Source organism: Pinus tabuliformis, chromosome Q, assembly GCF_031772625.1.
Source record: "Pinus tabuliformis cultivar Carrire ecotype Pingquan chromosome Q, CPIR1, whole genome shotgun sequence".
Classification (NCBI taxonomy): Eukaryota; Viridiplantae; Streptophyta; class Pinopsida; order Pinales; family Pinaceae; genus Pinus; species Pinus tabuliformis.
In genome coordinates, this window is record NC_142296.1 from 1,316,052,413 (window position 1) to 1,316,062,682 (window position 10,270).

Below are 10,270 nucleotides of genomic sequence, written 5' to 3' on the forward strand. Positions count from 1 at the left end.
TTACCCAACTATATATATAAAATCTGTTTCTAACTCAAAGGAATAAATATTAACAAATACATGTTATAATTATTATATTTATTTCTATATAAAAATATGCATGTATATCAGACCTCTTTCTAAAACAAATTATTAAACATTAACAAACACATGTTTATATTAATATTACTTAATATTTAACCTTATTTTATTAAATATTATAGTACTTAATATTTAACCTTATTTTATTAAATATTATCATTATTGTATAGTGAATCAAATTATTGAATTAAGAGGGTGAAAATGTATTTTTCTATATTTTATTCCTTTTCAACATAGGGAAGAAGTTTCAATTTCCCTAATAATAAGCTTACTAATATATTTTATTGTAGGTAACATTTTGAGTAGATTTATGAACTTCAAAGATAAAATAATATAAATTGTTGATTAAATCTTTATGTTTTTAAACTAAGTGCCAGAGACATAATTTGAGCACATCTTCTTTTCATTTATTTTAATTTTGCTATATTTAAACTAAGCTACAAGTATTAGTTACTATATAATGTATTACTCAATAATCTTTTTTTTTAATTAAATTAAAATAAAAATAATAATAACTTATATATATATATATATATATATATATAAGAAATGAAAACTAATTAAGAGTCCATTTAGCAAGAAGCCAAGCATTCACTAACTATAGTTGACAAACTCTTGATGATTTGATTTGGAAATCGACATATGTCATTTTAATAAAATTCTTCCCTCAGCGAGTCCTCCAATTTCACATTTAATTAGAGAGAAAAAAAAAAAGGAAGAACAAAAATTTACATACCAAATATTGTAACGTGGGTTGTAAGTAGATACTGGATGAGGAGTAATTTGACATCTCTAACCACTCTGGGAGTGGTAGTGGTGCAAGTTAACACACAAGGGTACTTGCTCCTCTTACTTCTTGTTAGAGAATTCTTAATCTATCATTTTCTTGTGTAAAGTCTTTTCCTTTTTTATAGTTGAGGAATTGTACTGGAAAAAGTGATTGATTGTGGCCCAAAACAATGAGATAACTTGTAGTTGATTGATTGTGGCCCAAAACAATGAGCTAACTTGTAGTTACATATTAGTATAGGAGAATCTTTTATTGGGCTTCACTACTTTCTACTAAGACTTTACCAACATTTCTCTATACTAAGAATTTACCAATAATAGCTTTGAATTGCTAGTAGAAATATACCATCTACATATACGGTAGTATTACCCAAATTTTGAATCCACTACCCTACATTCTCCTCAACCTTTGTATTTTATTTTTCTTTTTTTACTATTCAATTTTACTTCATTTTCAACAATTTAAATTTCCACTTAGCTTCCTTGGAGGTATTCTTCCAATAATGTGTTGTAGATTCTTTTGTGTGTGCATATGCTCTCATGCATGAGGAGAATACTTGGCCTTGGTTTCTATGATGATTGTAGGAAGTACTAGGATGGGGCATTTTTTCAAATACAATAAGTGATCGATGTAGTGGGATAGGGGACACATGTATATGAGCACGTGGGAGTGACCAACAAAAAAATGAAATAGTGAAATTTGGAGTTTCCAACCCATGATTGAGGTTGTAGGTGTTGAGGGCATAATAGAACTAAGAAATAAGAATAAATGATTGAGGTTGTAGGTGTTGAGGGCATAATAGAACTAAGAAATAAGAATAAATGATTGAGGTTGTAGGTGTTGAGGGCATAATAGAACTAAGAAATATGAATAAATGTATGATATTGAGACGAGCAAGGGGAGACATACTTGAAAACTTGAAAACTAGAACCTAATGAGAGTTAAGTTTGAAAGTTGAAGAGAAAAGGAATGAGTTATAAAAAGGAAACTTACTCATGATGTTAATAGATCAAAATAAGCATGAAGATAAAAGGAATGAGTTATAAAAAGGAAACTTACTCATGATATTAATAGAAAAAAATAGGTGTAAGTTTAGGAATTGACCTGTCCAGAAACCATGATTGTATCCAGCATTGAGAAGAAAGGCTGTAATTATAATCTTATGCTACCACAACCATCTTGAAATTCCTTCTCTATGTTAGATAAAAGGAATTAACACTCTTCATGTTATCTGTATTATCTAAATGATTTTGAACTCCCATGTCATTGTTGATTATGGAGAGAGGTGGTGGCAATTAATTATGAGGTGTACATGGTGTCCATATTATGTGGAACATAAACCTTACACAAGGTTTATCTCATATTGTTATTAAAAGCTTATATAATTTTATTATATTTAATAATTTATTTATTATTAGTAGTTGTATGATTAATTCTTTTTTTTTTAATGTAAAAAAAAATCTATATTGATAGAAACCTTACAAAATGTTTATGTTATATTATTATTAAAAGCATGCATAATTAGTAAATTCAATGGAATTAGAATTTCATTGAGGAAGATAATAACAACTTCTCCCTACCACCCCAATCACGCCCACTTAATTGCAAAAGTATATGTATTTAATTTCTTTAAATTTAACTATTAAGAAAATACATATTCTTTAATTCTTAAATCATTTAAATTATATATTATCTAATAATATTATTTTTATTAAAGAATTTATATGTTTTTTTTCGCATATTATTTTTTTATATAATCTTAAATAATTTTATCTAAATAATTTTTTAAAAACTTTTAAAATGTATAAGTTTCAAATATTATTCAACTAAGTTATAATTTATGTTTGAATTTTTAAAAACTTTTTAAATTTAAAATATAGATTTATAAACTATATAATGTTCAAAAAATTATTCAACTAATTTATAATTTAGGTTTGAATTTAACACATTTAACACAATTTTAAGTAATATTTTTCAAAGAAATATCCTTTAAGCGTTTCCATTACAAGATTTTTCAAAGAAATATCTTTTAAGCATTTCCCATTACAATTCAAAATCTTAAACAAGGGAAGCTGCGACGCAGCGAGTCCCTGCGTGAAGTGGACCCTGTCTGACAGTAGCTGCACTGGATCTGTTGCTGGTTCTCTAGCTGCACTGGATCTGTTGGATCTGTTGCTGGTTCTCTAGCTGCACTGGATCTGTTGCTGGTTCTCTAGTAGTTGTTTGATCCAGACCCATAACCTGAAAGCTAGAAAGCCAGCCAGCTACATAGCATAAGGGATAGGTAGCATAAGTACCATATCTAGGAGATTGGCCCCCATTGCCAGGGCTTCACGAAATAATTCATGCTACTGCTGCCGTTAATGCCTCACCAGAGCTATGCGTCACCAGAGCTACTTGTGGAGTCCCTACCACCCCAATCACGCCCACTTAATTGCAAAAGTATATGTATTTAATTTCTTTAAATTTAACTATTAAGAAAATACATGTTCTTTAATTCTTAAATCATTTAAATTATATATTATCTAATAATATTATTTTTATTAAAGAATTTATATGTTTTTTTTCGCATATTATTTTTTAATATAATCTTAAATAATTTTATCTAAATAATTTTTTAAAAACTTTTAAAATGTATAAGTTTCAAATATTATTCAACTAAGTTATAATTTATGTTTGAATTTCTAAAAACTTTTTAAATTTAAAATATAGATTTATAAACTATATAATGTTCAAAAAATTATTCAACTAATTTATAATTTAGGTTTGAATTTAACACATTTAACACAATTTTAAGTAAGATTTTTCAAAGAAATATCCTTTAAGCGTTTCCATTACAAGATTTTTCAAAGAAATATCTTTTAAGCGTTTCCCATTACAATTCAAAATCTTAAACAAGGGAAGCTGCGACGCAGCGAGTCCCTGCATGAAGTGGAGCCTGTCTGACAGTAGCTGCACTGGATCTGTTGCTGGTTCTCTAGCTGCACTGGATCTGTTGGATCTGTTGCTGGTTCTCTAGCTGCACTGGATTTGTTGCTGGTTCTCTAGTAGCTGTTCGATCCAGACCCATAACCTGAAAGCTAGAAAGCCAGCCAGCTACATAGCATAAGGGATAGGTAGCATAAGTACCATATCTAGGAGATTGGCCCCCATTGCCAGGGCTTCACGAAATAATTCATGCTACTGCTGCCGTTAATGCCTCACCAGAGCTATGCGTCACCAGAGCTACTTGTGGAGGGATCAGCAATCGGAGAGCTAATAGCAGGTGGCCTAGAGGCTCCCCCATTAGTACATGAATCCAACTGCCTGGAAGAAACGCTGCCAGAAGTGGAGGCCAATCAGATTGTGTCATTTAATCAAGGGGAGGAAACATGCGGGTTTTGCAGTTTGGACGAACATGAACCTTTCACGCTCTGGGACTGAGAAACTAACAAAAACTGTAATCTGATTTCAGTGTTTTTCTACGCTTTAGTCAGCTTATGCTGTAATCATTAGGACGTTGACAGCCGTTCGGTTTTTTTTCTTTTCCTGCAGGTTCAAATTACTGTGCATCCGAAAGTGAAGTGCTTGAAAATTTTAATGAATAAAACAAATTTCTAAACAATGAGAATGACGTTGTTAATTATGTGAATAATTAAGAAAATTAACTAGAACTTAATATTAATATAAACCTTTACAGTATTGGAAGGAACTGAGTTTTTAAGAAGCAAAATGCAGCTTCTGTATACCAGAAGTGTCACCCATTAACATTGATTTTTGCTGCATCGAGTTGCTTTCCTAAGAGCAAAAGGTAGGCAAAAGCCTTAATGACAAAACTATTACACACTGCAGTCGAACTGATTCAAGTTCTTATCTAACTTATGAAGTTATTAGGACACGGACATTCACTGTAGGCCGAGAGATACATGATGTCTGCAGTTGAGCAGAGACGGTGATGGCGGATCCAAATGCATATTTGAAGCATCCGTTGTACACCTGTAATAGAGAAAGAAGCGGGGAAATAAGACAATGCGTAAGATAATCCAAAAGAGATGTTAATTTTTTTTTGGTTTCTTTTTCCTTTGTCTTTCGACTTTTACGATGTCAATGATCAGAAGAGTCATGAGAATAAGTGCTAAGAGAAATAATGCTATGAGTTCAGTAAGTTGGCTTATGCTAATGGATTCCATGTTATGTGAAGCGGGGAGGTGTATGTGAATATCCAGGTGCAGAGGAGGCCAATTTATACAAAAGTTCAACGTGTTTGTAAGGTGGTTTTAAGTGTGAATGGTGCTAAAATACTTGAGGTGCAATTAAGTGGTCGATAAGACATGGGGAGCGAATGGGATATGGAATGATGTATTTGGCGGTAGAAGTGATGTATCTGACATCGGGAAATCTTGGTGGTAGATTGGGTGCGAGAGGAGATCTATGTCAATATCTAGGTGCAGAAATAATCTTGAAGATCATATTGGATCAGGGCAGTATTTAATGATGGGCATATCGATCTGACATGGGGTTGAAATGGCATATGGAATGATGGATGTGGCGGCAGTAGTAAATGCGAAATTAGGTGCCCCTTTGAGTCTGTGGCGGTAGATTAAATATGATCAGTATTTAATGATGGGCATATCGATCTGACATGGGGAGCAAATGGCATATGGAAGCGGTAGGGCATATCGATGTGACATGGGGAGCAAATGGCATATGGAAGCGGTAGATTAAATATGATCTGTAGGCATAAGTAACTACTCTGATTTAATAGCAAATCAGAATAACTTGAGAGTTATAAATACAAACCTTTTTTAATGATGTTTGTAACATGCCAATAGGTTGGTAAAGATCATCTCCTCCACCAAATGTGCAGGTTGAGACAACAGGCATCCACGTTCACTATAGAAACCACAATGTACAGTTGTTGTCTCCTGTACCAAGCGAATAAGCGATGAGCAATGGTACTACTAAGATGAAACCGGACCCTGAAACCGGACCCTATGATGAGCAAGAAGCTGTTTGCACTACTACTGGATTAGGGTTTGTTGAAGAGATCAAAATAGATCCACTGTCCTCTTATGATCTCAACAAGATTAAACCCCGAATATGGAATAAATACAAAAATTTTAACAGCAAACCTTGTGACTGACCTTTGGAATTTTACCATTCAGCATCCTCTTCATCCCACACACTTTTTGGTTTCTCTTTAGCAGCAACTGGAACAGCCGGTACAGAATCCTCTGATTCTGAACATCATTTGTAAGCAATCATGAATTAGGATGTGTCTGACTAAGGACCAAAGCCTCTTCATCCCACACACTTTTTGGTTTCTCTTTAGCAGCAACTGGAACAGCCGGTACAAAATCCTCTGATTCTGAACATCATTTGTAAGCAATCATGAATTAGGATGTGTCTGACTAAGGACCAAAAACAAGTTTAAAAAAGTATGATAGAAAACATACATCGAAAGAAAACAAAAACAAAATAAAATCAGTGAATAGGAAATAGCATTAATAATGAGAAAGGGATCCTCTCAGAAGTTTCAACAAGAAGAACTGTTAAACTAAACTCTATATGAAGCCCATACGAACATGCATAAGAATAGATGGTCTTTACGATGGCATACAGAAGTAATCCACTTACTATTTGCCTAGGTCTGCCAAATAATAGCATTCTTTTTGCTTGTAATGTGTCAAGAATGAAGATTTTCAAGTAGTATAAGAAATCCTCCATTTGATTGCCGCATGATACTTGTACCTAATCAACTCAGGAACACACAAGATGATCTAGTGCCTGATGTTCAGCATGCACCATTCTGTATCACCTAGATTGGCATTCATGCTAGAAGCAATTGGAGAGCACTAACTGCATTATGGTAACAGATTCGTAGATCTAGCAGATCAGTATCTTGTTACTTTTTTTAACAATGGGTAATTTCCTCGATCTAGATGCCTTTCCCTTTATAAAACTTATGTCTTTGCTTGGGATGTGTTTGGAATTGAATAGTACTATTGCTTACTGTATCGATTGGATTATGAATTCTGGTATAAGCTGATGAACACTAGTCATTCAGACAGAATAAGACTGAAATATAGTTAGATTTGTCTTAAGTAAAAATCAGTAAATGCTTGACCAATGCGGCCCTGAGGCCATTGGTCAATTTAGAAGCCAACATCAGTTATTATATGGCATTGGTCTTCTCGCAGCACATGATCTATGTTTAATTTTTCCTCTGCTATAGGTTGTGAGTTTTTCATCTGTGTGGTATTGATTTGGAATAGTGTTCACTTTAGCATGTCTACAGAGTAACGAATATAGAGATAAAATTGCATGCATATGCACACTAAAAAGCAAGAGACATGAGTAGTTTTTGGGTAGCAGGAACTCTTTGCTAGTCTAATTGAAATTCATAGCCTTCATTCAGGCTTCTCCAAAATATTTGTTAGAAAGCAGTCAGCATAGTCATTCAGATCAAATAGTAGTACAAAAAATGTTTCAAGTGGATATTAAGTGAATTCAACTGATACAAGAGTTCAAAACATTGAGTTGCCAATGGCATGACAAACTTCTGCCGTTAAACAATAAGGAGCTTTCTTTCTTTTCATTCCAGTAGAAAATAAATGCCCAAAGGAAGAGTAACTACAGGTATAACAGTAGCATGAAGATGGTAATCCGAAGTTTTCAGCCCAACAGAAACTAAAATGCCCAGAGGAAGAGTTCTTATGTTCAAATAATAATAAAGACAGATATAACAATACTATGAAGATGGTATTCCAAGCTTCCAGCAAATATGAACTCGTAGACTAGAGAAAGTGACACCCTACAGAGGATAAAATGTGTCAATCTGTCCGGACAATGACATCCGAACTATCCAACAGGAAGTTGCTGTGTACATGGAAATCTCGCAAACTGTATGTAACGTCACCAATGTCTTCGAGATATTTTTCATACGTCAGTCCTGTTAACGATGGACACAGTTCGAGCAGTAAACTTTCCTTTAGGATGCATTTGTATTGAACATTTCCCTCTGTTTTGATTGTGCAATTCAATTGCAAACTGCGTCGATATGTAGTTAGCTGTTTGCATGTAGAACAGTTAAGTTGGTCCATGATAACTGTTCCAAATGTATCGGCGGGCAGAGAGCAATTGTTACAGATTATAACAAAGGGTTCTGCGTGTATGTCTGCTATAGTCAGCATACCTTTAACCTGGTCCATGTTTCAGTACAAGCCTAGCATTAGATATTGTAATAAAAATGCTAAAAGGCTGTTAAATGAACGTGCGTGATTTAGGAGAAGAGGAAATAAAGATTTATAATATATATTTTGTGGAGTATGAGAGGACCTTTGTTGTTGAGGCAAGTAGTTTTCTCAGGTCTCCAAGTACCCTGTCTGAAGTAACGGGTGTAATGAATGTAGATTTGCATGTCCGTAATGAGCCACGTTCTTTGCCTCGGGCAACATTTCGAAACAGGACCATTGGTGCTTCTTGTTTCGAAATTTGTTGTTGGATGGATTTGAAAATTGGCTTAAATGTATTGAAAAGATAGACCTGCGTTGCAAAATGTACTAGTGTTAAATGTAATTGCTTTTAAGTAAACGGTTACTTAAAATGTATAGATGATTTAAATGTTAAAAAGAATAAATGGTTGAATTCGTATATACCGTGGCTTTGTCTTTTTGAGCTGGGCCGTCCTTGATAGTTAGGACATATTGACCAGGTATTTCTTTCGCTGTTGTTACAACACCGGCAACTGTGCCGATTGCAAACCCAGCTGTTGTGCTGGTGAGCTGGTTAATAGTTGTCGTGGGAACAAATCTGTATTCCATACAGATAGGTGGAGTTGGTTCCAATATGCTCTTCCCATGCAAAACAAGTATACACGAACAATCTCCATGGTCGTAGACTGTCTTAGCAGAGACCTTGAAATCTGTAACACAAATTCCTTGGCCAACTAGAAGCTTCGCTTCAGTAGCAGCAATGAGGCTGTGTGGCACATTTAGCGTAATTGTCATATGCCCTTTGCTGTCCACCAGGTCAGCACGTAACAATTCAATTCCGTGGGCTTCGTCGACCAGTGTTTTGTATATCACTAGAACCTGGCCGTGAAAAGTTGTTCCCATTTTCAGCCCTTTTAACTCCTGTATTGTGATTGTTCTACAAAGTTGATGCTTGGCTGCTATCTCAGAAGTACTTTCCTGTTTCTGCCTGTAGAACAATATTAAAGAATCTGAATTAACATTATGTTTGTACTACAAAACTTGATGTACTTTCCTGTTTCTGCTTGTAGAACAATATTGAAGAATCTGAATTAACATTGTGTTTGTACTACAAAACTTGCAAGAATAGATTTGAAGGTTTTTTAGTTACTTTTTAGCAGTTTCTGAGACGTCACAAGTCTCAGAGAGGGAGCATGTCTCTGGAGCAAGTATTTCTTCGTGCTGTCTTTTCATATTAATTATCTGTTTACCAATCTCTGATCTGAAAGGCAGCAAGGCTCTGGAGGAGTTACTTCTTCGTGCTGTGTTTTCTTATTAGTTATCTGTACAACACGAGTACAAGCTATGAGGTCTACAAGAAAAACTTGTTCCATGTAATAATAAATATGTATTCTATTAGGTCTACAAGCAAAATGTGTTCCATGTAATAATAAATCTGTGCATAACGTTATTCTATGTGCTTCCATGTAATAATAAATATGTATTCTATTAGGTCTACAAGCAAAATGTGTTCCATGTAATAATAAATTTGTGCATAACGTTATTCTATGTGTCGTTACATACCTAGATCAGTTAACGCAGAGTGTTGCAAGGGAGCTACAAGAAATAGACTTTCAGTATGGCCATTGGAGATTGATATTGCTCGGGTAACACAGCGGTTGTTTGAACAGGGAAATATGAAGTTTCCTTGAATATGAAGTTTAGCAAATTGTAGCGAAACTTGTGTATCAATGCTACTTTGATTTTGCTACAGGCTAAAATTGATTTGTTCCAAGGGTCACTAGAGCTGTAATAGCGCATAGAATATGCTGTGATCAGACCAATAAGCCCATGTTACATTTATCTCACCTGATGAACACTAGTCATTCAGACAGAATAAGACTGAAATATAGTTAGATTTGTCTTAAGTAAAAATCAGTAAATGCTTGACCAATGCGGCCCTGAGGCCATTGGTCAATTTAGAAGCCAACATCAGTTATTATATGGCATTTGCCTCTATTGCATATCTGAAAACACCAACATATTTCTGCTTAGATGATTTACAAAAAATAAATCAATAAAGTTCTTTACTCCTGTTGACCTGAAGTTATTTTTATATCACGTTTAAAGCAAAGTAGTCAGCTCGGGTAACACAGCGTTTGTTTGAACAGGGAAATATGAAGTTTCCTTGAATATGAAGTTTAGCAAATTGTAGAGAAACTTGTGT

The 10,270-nt window shown here is 34.2% G+C and overlaps 1 long non-coding RNA gene across 1 annotated transcript; it reads right to left on the minus strand.

Annotated features, from left to right (window-relative positions):
• Window positions 1-7,905: 7,905 nt before the first annotated feature.
• LOC149224677 (uncharacterized) lies at window positions 7,906-8,525 on the minus strand. The gene is made up of 3 exons (XR_016249094.1): window positions 8,509-8,525; window positions 8,189-8,395; window positions 7,906-8,052 (listed from the first exon to the last, which is right to left on the minus strand). It is a non-coding gene; the product is annotated as an uncharacterized LOC149224677 (long non-coding RNA).
• Window positions 8,526-10,270: the final 1,745 nt, after the last annotated feature.